Raw genomic sequence first — 21,068 nt, 5'->3', positions numbered from 1 at the left:
GGCACGGGCCCGGACCCGGAGGGAACTGGCTCGGGTGAAGGGACGGGGTCTGAAGGGGAAAGGAAGGAGAAGCAGCGCCTCCTCCCCGCTGACCCCTTCCCTCTCCGCGTCCGGCTCTTCCCCCGTCCCTCTCGGCGCGCTCCCCGCGGCCGCCGCCGCCCCCGTACCTCAGCCCCGGTCCCGCCGCTGCGCCCCCGCCCCGCCCCCACAGCCCGCCAGCGGCGGCGGCGCGAGCCCCGCACCGCGCCGCGCCGCGCCGCGCAGCGCCCGACCCCGCTCCCGCCGGCGGCTCGCCCCTCAGCGCCGGCCGTGTGGGCCGGCGGGGAGGCGGTGCCCGGCCGGGGGAGGCGGTGCCTGGTCGGTAGGACGGGCCGAGCGGGGGAGTTTATCCCACTAGAAGGGAACAGTTTCTCCCGCTGAGACTTGACAGCGCCAGGTCAGTGCGGACGGCGGGGGACCTTCCCCCGAGGTGAGGGGGCCGGCGGAGGCGTGAGGAGAGCTCCGGGCTGAGGGAGACACGGGGCGGGGGGCTCGTGGGGGGCGCCTCTGTCGGAAGAGCGGCCAGCGAGGGCTCGGGGGCTCGGAGGGGCTGTTGGGGCTGAGGGGAAGCGTGCTCGGTCGGGAGCTGCGCCCCGGGGTGGGGAGAGGGCTGAGCCCCGGGCCGGGAGAGGAGGCCGTGGTGCCGGGGATGCTTGGGGTGGCGGGGAAGGAAGGTGGCTCTGCGGGAGCGGGGGCGGGGTTAGAGGGCTTTTCCTGGAGCGGAGGGGAGAAGCGGGGTGTTTAGGGAGTACGAGGCACGGCCCTGAGGGGAGCAGGTCTGCCGGGACGGGCTGCCGGTGCCCGGCGGGGCGGGGGGGGGGGCTGTGTGGGCGGGGAGAGGGGCTGAGGCTGCTCCGCGGCGGGCGGGGAGGAGAGGCGGGCGGGAGCGGGGAGCCGGGGGGACCCCTCGGTGAGGGCTCCAGGTGCGCTGCGCGCCCCGCGGCGCCGCCGGGCAGGCGGCAGGCTGTGCCCAGAAGCCTCCCGGCAGGCGGAGAGCGTGGGCGCTGTGTCCATGGTGCTGCTGCACTCGGGGCAGGGGCTGGGGAGGAGGGCTGGGGAACTGTGACTCATGTGGGCTAGCTGCAGTCCTTCTGAGAGGAGGATGCTAAGGGAGTGTAACGTGCGTAAAGGGGTGATCTCCTCCCCTACGGAGGTGGAGGCGATGGGGATAGAGGCATCCAGTGGTTGCAAGGGGTAGACCGCAGGATGCCCATTCGTGCTACGTTAGGGGAAAGGAGCGGACAGGGAAGTGTTGGTGCTCACCTGGCTAATTCACTTAATGAATGAACAGACTTTTTAAAAAAAAAAAAAATTTCTCAACCGCAGAAAGCCGGGGAGCCTTTCTGAGCCTGCAACAACTGAGATGCTATGTTGAAATGTATTCTGTCTTGATGGCATGCCTCAGGTTTGCAGGAGCATTTTGTAATCTTCCCGGTGTCATTTCTCTCCAGGGTATTCTACAACTGGAGAGTGCAAGTTCCTGTGGTGTTGTAACTTTGTGGCACTGTGTACACACGACAATACAATGCTGACTTAACAGTGATGTATTCATTAATATCAGTGATGTAAGAGTGGTATTTCTTCTGATGAAAAGCTCAGGAAATTATCAATTTCTTCATGTGCTGCAGAGTCTAGGTTCCTTTAAATCAGAAGGATCAGTTACAGTTATCCCTGAAATAACTGGGGTTGTGGGCTAGCCTCGTATTTGTGACTTGCTGTCCCATCTCTGAACAAGCTTTTGCTGTGGAACATGATTGTAATGTTCCATTTAAGAATGAGTATTCAAAACAAAAAAAATATTTTTCTGATACCAATTAGTCCAAAATGTAATCAGTAATTTACCTTTTAAAAGGTTACTATGATTTGTTACTAGTTAACTAAAAATTCCCAGTGTACACCAAGTAACTATGACATACGATACTCAATGCTCTCCTTTGAAAAGAAGTTTCATATCTTGTGCTCCCATTAATATCAGAATTTCTTGCATGAAGTCGTGTGTTTGACATCATTATTCTCTTTGGCTGTCACAAAAAAAAAAAAAGCTGCAAAAATTGCTTAGAGATTTAATTATGAGATTATAAGAAATCACTCCTAGCAGTGTGTTAAGGCATGTGGTACAATATAAGCATGGGCTTGTCAAGGGGAGAGAGAGTTGAAAAAACAGTTGGCATGGACCTTGAAGGATAACCAATCAGAAATATACTTTAAAGGTATTTTTACACAGGCAGCTTTTGAATTTGGATGTTCTTATGCATCAGTTTTGTAAAATATCTCATTAACTGTTAGTGGTTCAGAGATTATATATCTGTAAACAGCCTTAAGATAGTACGTGTTTCTTCGAAATGCCTCAATGTCAAATTCCTGGATAATACAATTTATTAAACATCAGCATTCAGTGAAACTTCCATTACAATATAGATGATACAAATACTTCTTTTTCTCCTGATATAAATCTATATTTCATATAATAGGTTATCACAAAAAATGAAGGTGGCAAAATATTAGAATTTAATTGAACAATATTGAAGCTATGCCTTTTAACCTTCCTTAGGATACTGATAAAAACACCCACTATCAACACTGCTTCTAAATCTGACTCTTCTGTGAACTTTTTTTAAATAACCGTAAGTCTATTTCTTAGTCAATAAAATGAATTTGGGCCCAGCTTCAGTTACTGTCAGTATAATTTTCTGCTTATAGCAATGGCTAATAAAATGAATTTTGCAAAAAGTTATATTGTAAAAACCAGGAAAAGTTTAAGAGTATAACAAAAACTCTGCCTTGTACAAAGCTGGACTAAATAATGGAAAGTATACTTAACGATTTTTTTCACCTTGATTGCTGAGGCCCTCTTTTGGGTCTTTTTAACATATAATCTGTTCAGAATGGTGTTGAATATATTTACTAGCCTTTTTTTTTTAGCCTAATTGCGAATTGCTACTTGTGCATATTTGATATTCAGAATTTGCGTTTCTTTTACTAGCTTTTGTCACAAGGATTATTCCTGTATTCTCCTCTGGCATGCAGTAAAACAGTTTCCAGTGCAGTTACTCAAGAGAAATTAAAATACAATTATAAATTCTCCATGCTAGGTTCTTTTGAAGTCATGGATACAATACTTTCCATTAGTTATTGCTACTAGTTTAATTTTTTAATCACTGATAGACTTACTGGATTTAGCATGATATTAGATGATGCGTGCTAATTATTCCATGCTGTATTTCCATAATGATGTATATTTTTTTTAACAGCAGGGATCTATTTTTTAGGTACTTCATACCAAATGTTCTTTATGTGTCAGTTAACTTTTTGTGAACTAACAAAAGAAAAAGTTAGAAATAATCCAAAGCAAGAGAACATTGTTATACTCAAGTCCTACATACCCATGCCACAAACAGAAGTTGGGGGTTCCCATTAACAGGTCAGTTCTTAAGGATTTCATTTAACTGTTACAGAGTACTTGGAAAAAAATCTCCCCCTCACCCTCTTTTTTTTTTTCCCTGTGGAGGACTTTCCAAGGCAGAATGAAAAATGAAAGAGCCATAAGATTTGTCTTCAGATACTTAGATTCCCAGGAATATGAAATGTAAATTGATTCCTACATTAAATGATAAACCTCTTGCATTTCTTTGGTCTGTTCCCCCCCACTCCCCTGCTTTTTTTTGTATGAAGGGTAGTCTGTCTTTTTTCAGTTGTGCTTTTTTTTAATGAAGGATAGTCCATCTTTTTTCAGTTTTGCTTTCTTTCAGGTTCCAGTGACAAAGTATGTAGAAAACACAGGTGCTAAGCAAATTGTCACCCTAGTACTAGCACCTGTGGTGCGTCGGGCTTGGGGTAGTTTCAGATCTTGCAGGTATAATGAGATACAAAGGAGAAAACGCATAGGAAAGACTAAGTTTCTACTTCAGCATCAGGTCTTCTACTGCAACGTGGACTTCTCTTTTGCCTGTTGCTACAAAGATGTCAGCTGTTCTCACACCACAAGGCATATATACAACTAAACCTTTTGTAGACTTTTATTCTTTTAATTTAGAAAAAAAAACAAAGCAAGGCCTAGTCTGCAGTCTTCATATCTGAAAACTTTCGCAGAACTTAAGTCAATTTGATGAGGTTCACATTTTTCTCCCACTCCACCCACACCTTCCATTATATTATTTGGCCTGTTTGTCCTCTCCTAAACCACTCTATAGAATTGAACTAAACAATTACATCATTTTCCAGTTAAAATTCATGATACATGAACTATATAGATATTTTTAATTACCTGTGTTGCACTAGTACCTAGCAGCCTAGTCAAGATTGGGACCATCCTGTTACTCACTCAAATGAAAAGATTGTCCCTATCCTTAATACTATATGATCTATGACATAGGAATAAAAATAGTTACAAATTTTATGACACAATGTAGTAGTGAGATTGATGCCAAAAAATTAATTTAAAATTTCGGTGTGTTGATTTATACTTACAACAGTAATAGATTCTTACAATGGTAATAGATTCTAATCTGCATCATGACAAATACAAAGAAGTTAGGTATATGTGTGATAACAAATCCCCAAATTTACAGCAAAAACACCCCTCAACTTCTAAGCGGCACCCTATTCTCTAAATACAGCTGTTTTTACTTTGCAGTTTCACTAGATTTCACTGCAAATAGAAAAAATATCCTACTTAGAAAGGGTAAGATAAGTAACTACCTCAAAAGCCAAGTTGTGAATTTCTGGAATTGACTAGCAGATGATGCTTTGTGGACTTGCATAAGCCACCCCCTTCCCTCATGACTAAGCAGATCACCTTCATGCCATGCAGTCTGCACATTCAGGACAAAGTCTATGAATTCAAGTCTATGAATCCCAAAGTCTACTCTGCTGGTTGATAATTAGCAATTTAAAAAACACAAAGCTTACGTAGCTTAGTGTATGTATGTTCAGGCACCAGTATGCTTGATGACTGCTAAGATGAACATATATGTATGGTTATGTACATACTTGTAGGGGATAGGTGTCTGTAGGTAATGTATTAACCCTATGTTATAAAATGACTTCCTACTTATCTCAGTAACGTTGAAAGGCTATATATAACATCTGATAACACCGTATAATAAATATTGGATAATATCCCAACAGATAAATATACAGAGCATTCCACGGTATCAAAAAAAGATGATGTTGGTTTATTGGAAGATGCACAGAGTCTAGAAAAAAAATCCCAGCTTCATCCAGGTTAGTGGCGGTTCTGCTGTTTCAGTTAGGGTCAGGTTTGCAATCTACGTGCAGTGTTAGAAATTTTGTCCTATGTACGGCTTGCTTCCATGCAATTACTATTGAAGCCAGTCTGTGGTTTTAGTATACTGAAAATATAGGGTCCAACTCTAAATGAATTGCTGTTTGCTCAGTGAACTAAATGCCTGAAATTAGATAACCGTGAATATATATTATAGCAAAAGTCCTACATAATTTTCTTTAAATTATTTAAGAAATGCCAGTGTAACAGGAGTAGTATATTCGTCTGCCTTTTGTTCTGGAATTTATATGATCGATTACTTAACGTATTTTAACTGTAAATGAAATACTAGTATTTTGATACAGACATTGTAGTTGGTATTAGTTTATTCTAAACCTTCAAATTAGACATGAGTTCTAGTTTTGGTCTTATAACGGGTATTATGGGAGGAAACTATTATATTTTGTGCTGTTTTACGGGTTGTTGGAATTTCACGAGCTCCATGGGGACTCATGTCTTTCCTCTTTGTCACAAATCTGATTGTGACATAGTTTAGATTCCCCTTTGCCAGAATTCTATACTTTTTTATAGGAGACCTTCAGCTACAATTCCTCTAACTTACCTGTATGTATGTATACAATTCTAAATATGTTATTTGCATACACTTTTAGCTGTCATGGAATAGGCACATAGAATAAGTGAGAGTGATGGAAGTTTTCTTATTGCGTCTTGTGTTTTTCCGCTGAGTTTAAGCAAATTACTTTTCAGAGAATTTCATATTTGCACAGAGTAGCCCTGGCCAGAATTATGATCTTGTCTTAAACTTTTTACACAATATGTGATTACATTGCATTGCATAAAATAGGATTTTATGTTATAATATTGCATTATAAGTCCACAGTACTTGTGTGTTTGTTTAGATTTATTGAACAGAGATGTTGTGTAACTGCTGTAACTATTCATGGTTGTGTAGCAGCAATTTTGAAGTTTGAGAGGCTTTGAACTTAGGTCGCTATCTATATACAAATAGAATTACGTACATTTTCAATATTTATGCCAGGGGAATATTTTAATATTGCTGTGAAATAAGTTCTCAACCATGGTGGTTTGAAACATACGTTAGACTACCAAAAGAGTCACTCTGTTATGCCAAAAAAAGGAACTATGAAAAGAAAAATGTTAATTACAGGCTTTAACACTCACACCAAGATCTTCTAGTAGGGGTGGTCAGAAAAACAGGTTTTACTACCTAGACCTGGTGCTTTGTGGTGCTATCTAATATGGGGGCTTGTGGAAAAATGCAGCCACTTCTATTTACTGCCTTTCATAATGTACATATTTCCTCATGGTAGGTTTAGGTACTGACTTTTTATGTCTACAGTAAATAAAACTGAAGAGTTTATCCTTTCATCTTGAATATGTTTTACTTGGAGTTACTGTTCACTGTTCCCTACAGTGGTATTTCAGCTACAAAATTTTATGCTGAATCTCAGTTTTTAAGCTTAGTAGGAGCATGTTATAATGTGGTATATTGCTAAATTGATTTTTAATCCTACCTAAGAATGTAAAAAAATATAAAGCCAAATTTTATTTTCAGTTACACCCAGAGAAATCTATAGATAAGCAAGTATAGAAGTATGTGAGAGCAAAAGGTTGCTTTACTTACACAGAATTTTATCTGTATTCTCTAACCTTATTCAGACCATATTTAATTGAATCATGAGAAATTCTGAAGAGGCCACAGGCTGAGGTTCTCATTCCCTCCAGGATGATGAAAAATTATTTTACCTGCTATTTGCTTTCTAGCTTGTAGTATGTCTGAAACAAAGTTCTTGCACTGACCTAGTGATGTAGCTATTCCTCCGATTCTGCTGAAGTTAACCACTGATAGTGGATGGATTTACTTCGTTGAGTCACTAAAGTTCTGTGAGGTTTTTACTGTATTCCTTCTCTATCATCACTCCTGAATGCCATCATTTGCACTTAAACTGCATATCTGAGACACCTTATTTGTACATCAAGGCATGTCAGCGTATTTGATTTTTTAAATGATTAGAAATATTAAGAAAAGCAGGAGAGTGTTTTATTTATTTTAAATATCCCATAGTAATTGTCAACACAAAAAGAGTTTGATAAATGACTGCATATTGCAAGACACTTGTATAAAGGTGTAGATTTTTTGAGTTTTGCCTAGAACATGATTAAAGAGTGTGGAAACAAAAGTTCTGAAAATATGCTTTCACTTTCAGAATTTCCAGCTGTTGCTGAAGATGGTTTGAGATGATAAACAAGATGAAACTTTAAGCTTTATTTAGAACAAAAGGATTTTGCATTAAATCAGTCCTCTGAATGAAATAAACACCATTAAAAAGGTTTATTTTCCTGGATTTTTTTTTTTTTACATTTACACTACAGCTATTGCCAGAATTGCTAAATTGGCCTAGAGTAGGTTATTTAGTAAAGTTCTCAGCTAAGTATGAGTTGTTACAATTAACTACAGAATAAGTTTCAAAATTAGTATTACAAAAGTTTATTATGACAGGTCTTGAATTTAAAATAGGAAATAAGCAAATATTGAATAATTACTTTGGAAGGTTCAGGTTTCTAACAATGGTTGTGAAGTATTTTTCATTACCAAGGCAATGCAAAATAATTTCCAAAAATCCTATGGAAGCTTAATTAGTAGTTCCTAGCTTGCTTTTTCTGACTTTATTTTTTAAATTTTTTTTAATTATTTGGATGTTCACACTCAAGAAATGCTATTGCAAGCAAATTCCACGCTTGCTTTCCATGATTAGCTTGCCAATTGATCTTGGTTCTGTTTTGCAAGCTTCTTGGAGTATTAGCTATGATGTGAGCTTGCCAATTGTCTTGAACTGGTTAATTGTTTTTGTGATGCAGAGAAGAACATTATGGCATGATGAATAAGCGACCCAAGAGGGTTCCTTACACAGTTTCCTTTGGGCACTGCCCAAAGACTTGTTCTTTGGGTCTGCCTCATGTGATCAGGCTGGCTAACTTTACCCAGTTAAATTGGGTGCGGCGGATATTTATTATGTTCACAATATCTTGTTTAGTTTGGGGTTTTTTACAGTAATCCAACACCCCAATACCTTGTATAAAATATACACTTGAAATCATCACACTGGTTTAGGTTTTACTTGGGCTAGATAGGATAAAACATCAGGTTATGCAAGTTACTTTCTGACATAGGTAATGACATTTGAGGAATTATTTTCTTAGACCAAGATTATTAATTCATTAAGAAATAGTTATTACAGCACAGTTGGCGTAGGCAGGAATTCTTGACAGTGCTTGAAGAAGTACTGGAAAACCCTTCAGTATCAAGAACTCGTTTTTCCTCCAACAAAGATATTTTCTTGTAGACATGTCTGCTTGAAAATTTTTGGCAATGAAAATCTTAATCCAAAAATAGAATATTAAAAATATGTTTCTCCCGCAAACATACCTTCATGTTTTAATTTATATTAAAAAACACTTATCATGCTAATGTCATATTTCACAGTAACTGATCCCATTATGAAATGAGCCTGTGTCTTATTGTCTATCATTGTTTTAATTGTTCTATGCATTGGATATGGTATCTGTCAAATTTTTAATGAGTCACAGTTTTGTTAAGAAAGGCATTTTTTTATGCAAGGAAAGAGTTACATACAGTACAGTGGCCCTCTGAGTTGTACATAATATGCTGTTTCATCCTTTGTGATGTAATACTGAGGACATGAAAGTCATGTGCATTTCTTTCCATTCCTTTTCGGGTCACCAGGGTGCCAATTTTGAGTAGGTGAGAGATCAAAAGAAAACCGCTTTCTCTATCAATTCTGGTTTCAAAAGATAAAAATATTATCAACAGTGTTCTGCTTCTTTATAAATGAAAATATCCATAAAACAAAATTTGTGCAGAATAGGTGGAGTAATGTGCAACTTTAAGATAGGCTCTGGCTTTAAAATATTGTGAAATAGCTAGAATATCTTCAATCTTAATAGAGGCTACTGGTGTTCAGTATGATTAGATTAGTTGCAGTGTTGGATTAAGACAGGGATCTAAGTCCCAACGTGGGACTTTGGAGGCCCAGCAGAGAAGAGAGTTGGGAAAAAGTGAAAAAGCTGTCCATAATGAGTATCAGGAAAGGAAATTAATTAATTAATTAATTAATTAAAGGAAATTTCGAAGGAAGGCAGTGGGAAGATTGGCTAAGACTCTGTTGTTTTTCTTTATTTATTTAGCCCTTTTTATGTTTGCCAAAGAAGATATTAAAAAGCAGGGAAATTCTTTAAAAATACAGATGTTTGAATTTCTTTCTCAAAGTTTAAAGTTTATTGTTGGAACCTTCTTGATTTTGAATTCTTCTCTCTGGTCTCTTATGAGATTTTCAGCTTTTCTTGGTTTAAGATATGCTGACAATGCCATAACGTGGTCTTTCACTGTATTTTGGCATTCCTACTCATTGTTCTTTTTCTGCCCAAGTTTGTTCTGTTTTTTAAATCTAGCCTTATTTATTACTCCTTTGAGAACAGGAACTGTCTGATATCCTAACAACAAGTGACAGCTTTCCTGTCACTAAGGACAGGAGAACAGGCAGTGAATATTGCTGAAGTCTGAGGTAAGTTTAGAATAACAATAACTTGTACATACACTAAATTTGATATACTGTAGTGTGACTACATTCTCTGACGCAGGCTGTGCAACAGATTCCTGTCTCCTCCCCCATCCACTAACAGGAAGGCACAGCACAATGTTAGACAGCATGTGGCAATTTGAAATTTCTGCTGAAGCCTGACCCTTAGACAGGAGGGTAACTCTTTTGTTGTCACTGATTAAATAATTGTACTATGAAACTCCTTATAATGTCAGAATGAAAAAACAAAACCACAACAAATTGGTAGACATGAAAACAGTGAGAGACAGTAGGACTGTCTCTGCCTTTCCTCCCCAAATCTGCATTTTGAAGGGAAGAATAAAGGGAGAAAAAGGGTTGAGGTGAATAAGGTGAGAGATCCAGTGTAAGGGGGAGAGACAAAGTAGGGAGAAACTCCAATTGTCCTGGAAGGAAAGCAGAAAAAAAGCAAGGAGGAAGAAGAAACTGATGCAGGTATGGTTGCCACTTTCCTGACAATTACTCCAGGAAGGGCTAATGAATGCAGTAATTATACCTGGCAGTTACTCTGTGGGAGAAAGGAATTCTTTGGAGTTCAAAACGGTAAGAGTGATAGAGTGCTCATTTAGCTATGAATATGGAAATTAAATAAAGACAATGTAGGCTAAATACTAAATAGCACTGTTTCCTGATTGCAGTAAGTCATATAAACTGTTGTATAGCTCCTCAAAGAAAGCATCTTCTGAATAAGAATTTCTGAAATTAAATTGGAGAAAAAAAATTGGAAAAACCACTGCAGAGATGAGTGTTGCATTGGGAAGAGATAGTGACAGACCCCATAGGATTTTCCTCCCTTCATCTTCTATGAGCCATTATTTATAACAGGTTCCCTTATGCCCTTTGATGCTGTACAGTCCATCTGAAGAATAGTCAGTTTTCTTCTACAACCATGGGGCATATGGATTATTTCAGCTCATAGAAGTTAGGGGTGATTTTGAAGGTGCCTATTGTATCCAGTATGTTGTTAGCTATTCTCAGAGCAGGAGATGAGATAAATAGTAAGCAGTTTCCAGTTTGCTACAGTATTGCCATTTTTATATTGTGGACTTTTGAAGCAGCAAAATATTTCTTCTGTTTTCATGTGACACAAAGATAGATAGGTAAATGCCTCTGTTAGATGTCAATTACAGGAATTTGATAATTTTACTTGCTTTGTCTGTCTGAGTATCAAGAATGTAACTTGTATCTTAGAGTTTTCCATCTCTGCAGTTTCTTTTTGCACAGATATAATATTTCACTGAAATAAGTGCGAATTTGGGAAAAATAGTTCAGTACGCTTTATGTTAGTGCTCAATAAAACGGTGTATAAAAGGAAATGCATGTTCAGTGAGATTTATGAGAGTTCTGGAGTCTTATCGACATTCACACTGATGCTGAACATCTTCAGAGTTGCATGCTTCCCCTTCCTGAAAGCTAAGAGTACCGACTACACGTATTGCCAGCTTGCAGGCAGAAAGTGGGACCACATTTAGGAAAAAAAGCTGATACAAAGTTAAGTAACTCGGTGAATTTGAGGGAAAACAAAACAAAACCCCAAAGCAATTATATTCCCTAGTCTCAGAGAAGTCTAATTTAACTCAAAGGCTAGATCCATACTAGTAAATTAAAAAGTCCTGTAACTTGGGCACAGGCTCAGGAACTGGATTGTTAAATTCTTAGAATTGTCCCTGGTCCAGTTTTAGCTCAGCCAACTAACAGCCATTCAAACACTTTCCAGAAGTACTTTGGGAGTTAGCATGGGCCATGGAGCATTTGCAACAGGCCATTTAGGTATTGCCACCCAGTTTTGACAACTAAGAGAGTTTGATAATGTGAGTGGAACAAATATGGCCAGAGCGAGAGTCCTGGTACTCTTTAGTTTATTAGTATAGCTGAAACTGAATTAGTTTAAATGCCTCTCAGATTTGTTATAATTTCCTTTTAAGTTTCTTCCTGCCTATGGACCAAGGTGAGCTGTGCTTAATGTTCCATTCATAGATTTTTAGCTCTAAAAAATTAATGATAAAAATTAACTTGGAGATCTTTGTAAGTCTGAAAGCTTATGGCACACAAGAAAGAAATGGAAGTTGTATATCTGGCAAAGTAGAGGCTGTAGATGGTTGGCATTTTATGAAAAGAAAAATCTATATAAGTCATTTTAGTCTATGTTGTCTGTCCATTTGGCTGTCATATAAATAAATAAAAGGACATACAACATAAAGCCCAAAATCTTAAAAAATACTCCTAAAATTTTTTTCTAACCCCTGGTGAAGGATCAAGTTGTTATCAGAGCTGGTGTTGCATGATGGCAAAATCCTCTCTCTATTTATACATCTGTCCTGAGCAGATGTTAGTAAAATACTTGTATATGACATAGTCATTACTCTGAAAAAGATGAAAAATATTTTGACATTTTTACTGTCCTACTGTCTGTTCCAAGAACTACAGATAACTAACATGGTAACTCATCTTTAAAGAATATATTACAATTTGTTTGCTCTGAAAATTCCTTCTGGCTCAAGTGAAAGTACCCAGTGCAAACAAAGTTATGAAATGTGTACACAAGGTGTGAGAGTAGATGGTTATATTTGTCCATAACTTTATGGTTCTGATCCTTCAGGATAGTCAATGCAATCTGACCCTTATGCTCACCACCTCGTTGATTTGACTGGGATTACAGATGAATATTAGGGCCAAATCAGACTGACTGATTTTCCCCAACTAGTGTCAACAAATGAGCCATGGATTTTTAAAATTTGTTTAATGAAATAGAAAGCACAGAATTGTAAAATCTAAACAGATGAACATGTATTTTAAGACTTGAAGATTTGAGAGCTAAAATATTTGACAATGTGGCCACTATTTTAAACCTCATTTCTGTTGGAAAAGTTGATAAATATTTTTACTGTTAAAATCCTTTCCTCTATGTTGCTATCGATTTAATTAAAGGAGCAGAAAATACCATGTTTTGTTGAGACTTAACAAAGATATGGCAAGAACCTACTATATGTAATTAAAGAGATGAAGCATTTAAGAAGAAATATGGAGTAAGTTATAACATTTTTCAATGGATGAGGCACTAACTAATAAAAATAGGACAAATCAGAGACACAAAGCACAATTTAAGATGAAAATTTTAATATTTTAACTTCAAATAACTGACTGGCAATCTCAGAAACAGCATGTAGAGAAGGAAGTTCTGTTTACCTTTGCAAGAAGGGCATTGTCCTAAATATGGAAAACTAGAAATGGGGGAAAGTACTGCATGAAAGTTATTTCTACAGGAAAAATACCCCAGGGCTCCTCAATCCTTTGTGTTGTTCTTAATTAAAGAGTAATTTTTAAAGTAATATTTTAAAAACAAACCAGTGTCATTTTTAACCCACCCCAAACTGGATTAAGTCACCACCTTGTTACATGCAGTGTACGCAGCAGCACGACCACAGCCAATCTAAACTGGATCAGGAAGGGTAATCCAGAAAAGAAAAGTTCTGTGGGATCACTTCCTGTTTTCTGAATCTTGAAGGCATATTTTTTCAAATTGCTCCCCCTTGGAAAATCTTAGCTAAAACAGGAATTAAACCATAAAAAATGGATATCTGGTGTGTTTATATCAAACCTAATTTTTTAAACTTTAATGATTTGTAATGAAGGTAAGGGTAGCACAGAAGGACAAATAATAGTGTGTGTATTATCCTGGCTGTTAAAAAGTGTTATTCTGTCTTTATACAAATTGCTCTTTGAACAGTAGAACCAATTAAGTTAGTTTCCTATGGATATGTCTCTAGGAATTATTCATTTGGATTTTCTAGTATTTATTACAGGGTGTGCTCAAACTGTTGCTCTTTCAGTGGTGACACTAACCACTACTTAGGCGTATTTTCTTAAAACTCCTCTACGTTGTAGTCAGTTCGGGCTGAAACAAGCCAGTATTTTCCAAAGCTATTGGGGGTGAAGAGAGAGAGGCCAACAAAGACACACAATTGGAAACAACAAATGTTATAAGCCTTGTTAGTTTAGGATTACATTTATCAAATGAAAAATTAGTCTTCTAATGGTCATTATTTCAATCAATCTGTTAAACAAATATTAATGTTTTTATAATATGGTTCAAATTGCACTTGAGTCTAAATTTTATTCTGCATACCTTTGGGATGTGCTGGCCATCTTCAGGAGCCACTGAAATATGGAACTTCTTAGAAAGACCTTTCAGAATGAGGCTGTATCTTAGTTAATATTACTATAAGGAAGCAGAAGCACCAGAAATCCCACAGGCCAATATGTTCCCTTCTGGTAAATTAATCACGGCTTCCAGAGCAGAAGGCACAGAAAAGCATCTAAACATTTTCAGTTTATTCTTAATTACTTTGTCAATCTTCTGAAATTTCCTTTCCTCCATGTTTGAACTACCAACTGTTATTCAAAATTGTTCCAAATCATAAATTCATATAGCTTGAAACTTTTTCAAGAGAATAAAAAAGCAGTTTGTGGCCTCTGGGAGAGTAAATGCCAGGGTTAATTTATAACTAAAGCAAATGTATCTATAAAAAGAAGAAAAGCTCCATAAGAAATATGTTAACAAATGACAAGAAAAAAGAGGCTTGATAAAAGATATCGGAACTTGTTTGGCACCAGTGATTTTATGACTGAGGAATTCAATTATAGGTGTGTTAGGAGTACCAAATCACAATTCTTTAAATTACTAATGGGAGACAAAGCTCTTTATCATGGTCTGAATATGTTCACATGTAATGTTCAGTCCTGCCCTCTGTAAATAAACTTTTAGTGCTTGCACTATGCATCTGCATTGAGAGTCTATGTCACCAGAGCAGAAAAAGACACACAATTTCTGTTGAATCACTTTTCAAGCATGTCTGCTGATACACTTTTCTATTAGAGATGACGCTAGCCAACAGATTTCTTCCTGGAAGTTTGTAGTATTCAGCTAGTAATTTTTTCCTTCTATATTATTAGCGTTTTTCTAGAATCTTGGTAGATTTGTTTGCAGAAAAGTTAAGTATATATGACATCAGTGTACTCTACCACGATACGCAGTAAGTCATATCAGTTTGGATTTGTTTACTCCTTTGTTAGATACATAAGTTTCGTAGAGGTCTTTAACTCGTGATGTAGATATGACTTTGTACTTACCCAAGAGAGACAGGTTAGCCTCGGAGCAATTGCAAATTAACTCCTACCCCTGCATACAATCTAAATTGGTTTAAAGGCTGTCTGCTACTTGCTTGTTAGAGTAGTAAACCTGTATCTCTTGTCAATCATTGAAAGAGGAAGGGCTGTTTCTGGAAATGCAAATTTAACTAATGGGGACATCCCCCTGTTAACAGCTGTTGCAGGAAAATTTGAAGGACAACATTTTGTTTGCATGGCCAAATTACAGCAGACAATGTGCATCACTACTATGAGAAGAACTGCAGACCAATGAAACTTGTAAAGTTGGCTGAAGTTGTTTTAGGAATTGTTTGAATCTTTGTATTGTTTTGTTGAATGTGTTGTTGTTATGACATTCAAATATGATTGTGATGAATTTATGATATACTGCATTACTTTATATTATAATGTGGCAACTTATAAATACATCACATGCACAATGCCTACCCGAAGTACTAAGTCAGCAGAAAAGTACGAAAAGTTAAAAAAAAAGTAATTTATTTTATTTCATCATCAGTTTCTTTTCTTCTTGTGGTATCTGTAGTTGAGCAAAAATGTTGTTTGCATAGCAAAGGTTTAATGTGTAAAGCTTTTAACCTGAATATCCAAAAAGGAAAATATTTAATTCTTTTTAGCCATCTCTTTTATTGATCCACTGATTTTACTTTCAGTGAGAAAATTATTCTCTCCTGAACAAAAACTTATTAAAAGTTGTTAGTTTTTGCAATCTTGACCATATGAAAAATTTCAAATATAGGCAGCATCATTCAGCTTCTAATTGTTTAACTAATTATCTCTATGGGCTGCATCGACATAGGGAGATAAGGGCTGAGAGATGTTGAATATACCTGTCTTAGACTATTTAAAAATGTTTACTATATATAAGTATTTAAACAGTGTTATTGGTAGTTGGTAATCAGCCCATGTCACAAAGAGAGGGATCTCTCCTCTACAGAATGATTTAGAGCAAGAGACTACTTTAGCTGTTCTGAATCTACCTCTAGAGGAACCTCTCTCACTGACCACTGAGGAACTGGAGATATTGTTCTTGTTGGCCGTTTTGAATACCTGCCACATAAGAACATTTTGAGAACTGATTTTTCAGCCTCCTGCTTTTAGATCAGCTTCATGAGATCCCAGGCAAAATTACGCTAATATAATAAGCATGGAAATGCTGTAGTGTGTGAATTTGTGAGACAAGATCTGTATCGTGAAGAAAAGAGTGCTGTAGAGGTAGTCATTGCTCACCCAAAGGAATATGAATGTGTTCCAGAAACAAGCCATTATCTCACAGCCAGTGCTACCCTGATCCTCTAAATGCAAGGAGTCCATAGGCCTTAAAATTCCTCAAAGCTTAATCTCAAATTACATTGAAAAAAAAAAAAAAGGGTGAAAGATTCAGGGAAATACCTTTGTTATGTTCCTGGGTTTTTTTTAGTTAACGTACCACATGACTTTCCTCTCAACCTCTAGGAATGCATTGGATGTCTGTCAAGACCACAAAGTTGTCCGTACTGTAGAAATGTATGAAAGTTGTCTCTATACGGAGTTGCCATTGCTCTTTTCCTTATCTGTGAAGGAAACACAGCAACTCCCACTGGGGAAATTTCATGTTAACTTGATCTTAAAATAAAAAATCAAGGGAAAGGTCATATCCTAATAAGCTGTGCAAATCTGAATTCCCAGGGAGCTTCAAAATGACATTGTATGACTAGGGCATTAACAATTTTCCAACAATGTATTTTTGGACTGCTTCCAATAGTGTTTTTAACATCCGAGAACAAATAGTAAAATAAAGATACAACTGGCAAGATACAAGATCCAGTTGAGCTCTGAGATTCACAGTACCTAGCCCATTGATAATCGGGGGGCTTTGTATCTGACAAACATAATGGAATCAGCAACTTCTTCTGCTTTCATTGAGATGTAAATCTTGTGAGCAAGCTATTTATTGATCAGTTTATGTATTACTGTGATCTCAGTATCAATAGTTTCTACTCTTTTCCCTAACCTGGGATTATAGACCAATGATTTCCTCAGAATGGCTGAGGAAAGAGGAGGTTCACTTTTAGAGCCTGCTTAGTATGGTATGTATGTTTGTGTTGGCAGAGATTTTCAATATGTTGTGTTCAGATATTGACCAAGAGGTGCAGAATTACTGTTCAGAAACACATGTCGTCGTCCCGCACAAGGTAAATTAACTAAACTGATAGAAATTTTACAGTCAGTTTTAAAGGAGCCAGTATTTGACCCCAGATTATCTTGTCTGACTCAGTGAGTTGTACAAAATATTTTTTTATGTACAAAATATTTTTACAAAATAATTACGTAGAGTTGTACAAAATATTCCATAGTTCCAAACAATGAACCAAGTCTGGTACCGGTTTACATCTGAAACAGTTTAGAAATTCTCAAAATACAGGGGAGACCATTGTCTAATTGTATGAGTTTTACCTAGTATGTCACACACATTTTACATGCCCATCCTTTACATTGAAAAGGTGTGCCTGCATAAAGCTACGAGGTGAATACGGTCTTCTTGTTAACACAATGAAAACCAGTTTCTGCTTTGCAAATACTTTGGTGTTTAACATATTTTGTGATGATATTTATAGTAGAAAGTGAAGGTGAGAGATCAAAACCAGGTTCTAAATTCCCAAGCTCTCCCAGTTTAGATGGGTGTAATGGAATTAGATTATCTTTGTCCTTATTTTCATCCTTGTTGTATCCCTCTAAACCAAGTACATCGCTGTTGGTCAAGGGTCACCTAAGCTGCTGCAGAATCATTTCTTATTTTGTACAGAGTATAGTAATAAGGTTTAAAACAGATGTTCACACCTTGTTACACAAAGGACAGGAAGTACAGAGTGTGGGAAGCAGTCTGCTATTGAAGACCCCTTCTGATCTTTTGGATTAGAGGTGGTTCAAAAAGTTTCAGTGGGAGTTTTGCATGCACCGTGAATGCAAGGAGTGTCTTATCCTGATATTCAGCTCTACACTACGGTACATTGCACTGGATGTAATCCAGATGTCCCTTAAGAATTTATTTTTTGTGATAATCTCAATAGTATTTTAATATGATTCCTTTTAAATACAACTGAATCTTTGAAGAGATTGACCATCTGTCTTGTGATCATGCTTCAAATTCAGCATATAGAAATTTGCAAACTATTGAATTCTCTTTAGCAATTTAGAAAACATTAGAACAGTAAAAAGTCACAGTAACTTATCCTCAGTATATATCAGAGCCACATGATATTTAGTTGTTCACAAGCCTGCTTGAGGGGTTACAAAAAGTCACAGTAATAACTTTTAGTTCCTCACACTAAACTTACTTGCCTAGAAAATTAATCTCCTTAAAAGAATAATGGGGTATGACAATATAATTTATTGCAAGGTTAACTATTGGTATTCTGTCCAAATTAAAGATGAATAGATGATTTAAAAGTAAAACAATCGAGTTATCAAGTATCCCAGAGTATATGGGCAAAATTCCAGTGTATAATTTGTGGTTTGTATGTGAAAATGACATGCATATTTAGATTAAAGAAATACAGTTGCATGTAATTACTCAAAATAACACTTTCCAGAAAGTTAATTAATATGACTTTTTTTTAGTATACTAACCCCATCTCAATAAATGTTCTAGAAAAATATGCGAGCAGTTAGCTATAAATATAAGTATTTAAGACATTTTTGTCTTGAATTGTGGTGTATACATCTATTTATCATGACAGGAAACTGAAAGATTTGCTGTTAGCTGTCCTCTTAGATTACTTGCAGAAGAAATTATTAAAGTATTTTAAATATAGAAAAAACAAGATGATGACAAGAACACATGACAGAGAAGGGAACTGAAATTTTCTCAATCTCTTTCTTCCCCTCTTTTTAATGCTGTTAAAATTTAACATAGCTGCTTTGCTTGTACTACTATTGTTAATGTTGCATAACCCTATAATTATTAATCTTACTGCCACAGAGTCAGAACTTGATTATACACTTTTCTCCTCAATTGAAACTAGCAAATGCTGTCAAAGATAGAAATGGAATGGCAGTTCATCTTTTTAAAGAAAGCAGGCAAGTTTACATGAACTGGGATCTCTATAGGCAATTCTCAGTCTCATACAGAGCTTCATAGAATTTGAAATCCATATGAGCATAGGTGTCCGGGGCACACAGAGATTTCCTAGCCTAGAGCTAATAGACACTTCATGCTCTCCACAATGTTTATGTGCAAAATACAAAGTGCAATCAGAGTCTTTACTGATTTAGTCAAGTGTTGGTAGATTCTTTATAGCTGAAAACAAAGAAATTTACAAAAATCACTGTTTAGCATTAGTTGTTAAAGCATTTGTTTAGCATTAGTTGTTAAAAATAACGAAATTCTGAAAGTATACATTAATAACTTTTTCCTAACAGTAAATTGTTCTTAGCTGTGGATACTCTACTTTCTGTTTGGTGTCCTAAAATGATGTCATTTTAACTCTTGAAAATTTCTTGTCAAAAATAGCAGCACAAGTTTCCGTCTTCCTTTAACAGAATGATTTGTACAGTTATACAGTCACTGTGCAGATCAAAACTCTGCTGACTTTGAGTGTCAAAGTGTGTGACAAGAGTGAGACTTGCTATGCCTGGACACTGTGGGTTAAGGATCACCAATATTAATAACTGAATAATAACATCAAACACAATTTTTAAAATGTTCGTTTATGGCAGAGGCAAAGAACAGTAGCAAAAGCCCTGGAACTGCTAAACAAGTGCTGTTTATTGCCAGGCATATACATTTGCTTAAACATTAATATAAATACAGCCTGCTTTCTGGATGAATGACACTTACATGAAATGCAGGAGTGGCATACAGTTCACATGAAGGAAAAAGTGAGTTGTGTGAAATAATATTCCATACCTTGGCAGATAAAAATGTTTATTCCTTCACGGGGAAAGCAAGGCAATTTCAATGGACAAATTGGAAAAAACTTTTACTTCAAAACAGAAAGGTTGACAAAAGTAGGGCCAAGTCATAGCAGACATATTCTTAGGATATTAATAACGTAGAGAAAGAATAACCCAACAGAAAATAAGATCAAAGAAATTTTTTCCTTTTAGTTTTCATGCACGTTGCAAAATCCAAACCTTGCTACATCTCTTATTAGAAAATACAGTAAGTTTATGCATCAGTAACAAAGTCAGGACTTTGTAGAATTTTGCATTAATGTATCATTATCCAGGTTATATTTAAGTTCTTTTTGAAGTGCATTAATGATTTTGAAATGAAATAAAAGATGAAATCGTGTTCTTTCCCCACATATATTGTGTCTACTTTTTCTTGTCAAAGGGCTGCAGGGAGAGTATTCATCTTTTCGTTCAGGTTCAAACAGCACTTACCCATTACATTTTTAATAAGTTACTTCTATATCCTTAAGAGAAAGGGTATCTTGTTTTTTTTTCCCTTCAAAACTACATTTGGAAAAGAGTTAAATAACTCCATCAAATTCTGTGCCAAATTCTCAGAAAAATTTATGACGCGGGCCTTTTCTCAGAAAACTACTGAGGGATGGGTGACAGAAGGCTTAAATAACCTTGTATAACAACTGAGCATGTACCCTTTTTTGAATTATCCTATAATGTTGCCCTAATAATCCATTATCTGAATGCATGTATTGTGATATTTTCTTTTTGAGTGGTAAAGGGAGTTTTGTTTATTAGTATTAGATGGTAGGAACAGAAATGACATAAATGAAAATAGTTTGATTTGTCCGATGTATAGACTGACATCCAGGACTACTTAGAGTTTGCTAGGGAAATTGTTCGCCTGTAAACTTATAATTTTAACCCATTTTATTTAGTTTAGAAGTCAAGATAATACAGTTCTCTTCTAGGGTTTCTCAGTGTCGTGTGTATCACAATAACTCTGATGCTGGGCTCTGTTTTTTTGGGTGGTTTGTTGGTTTTTTTTTCTCTGTTCAGTAGTTACTATA

The 21,068-nt window shown here is 37.0% G+C and overlaps 1 protein-coding gene across 4 annotated transcripts in view; it reads left to right on the top strand.

The window, feature by feature from the left end:
* The first annotated feature begins 383 nt into the window (after positions 1 to 383).
* Positions 384 to 21,068, top strand: part of PPARG (peroxisome proliferator activated receptor gamma) — a 63,448-nt gene continuing 42,763 nt past the window's right edge. The window contains exons 1-2 of one of the 4 annotated variants that reach the window (XM_072876284.1): positions 404 to 469; positions 5,167 to 5,262. The gene's annotated coding sequence lies outside the window, so the exon portion shown is untranslated. Of the gene's footprint in view, positions 470 to 5,166; positions 5,263 to 21,068 lie in introns of all 4 variants that reach the window. The other 3 variants (XM_072876281.1, XM_072876285.1, XM_072876280.1) reach the window with 3 other exon arrangements.

The sequence above is a fragment of the Ciconia boyciana genome, chromosome 11, assembly GCF_034638445.1.
Source record: "Ciconia boyciana chromosome 11, ASM3463844v1, whole genome shotgun sequence".
NCBI lineage: Eukaryota > Metazoa > Chordata > Aves > Ciconiiformes > Ciconiidae > Ciconia > Ciconia boyciana.
This window is presented reverse-complemented; position numbering and strand designations above follow the sequence as displayed.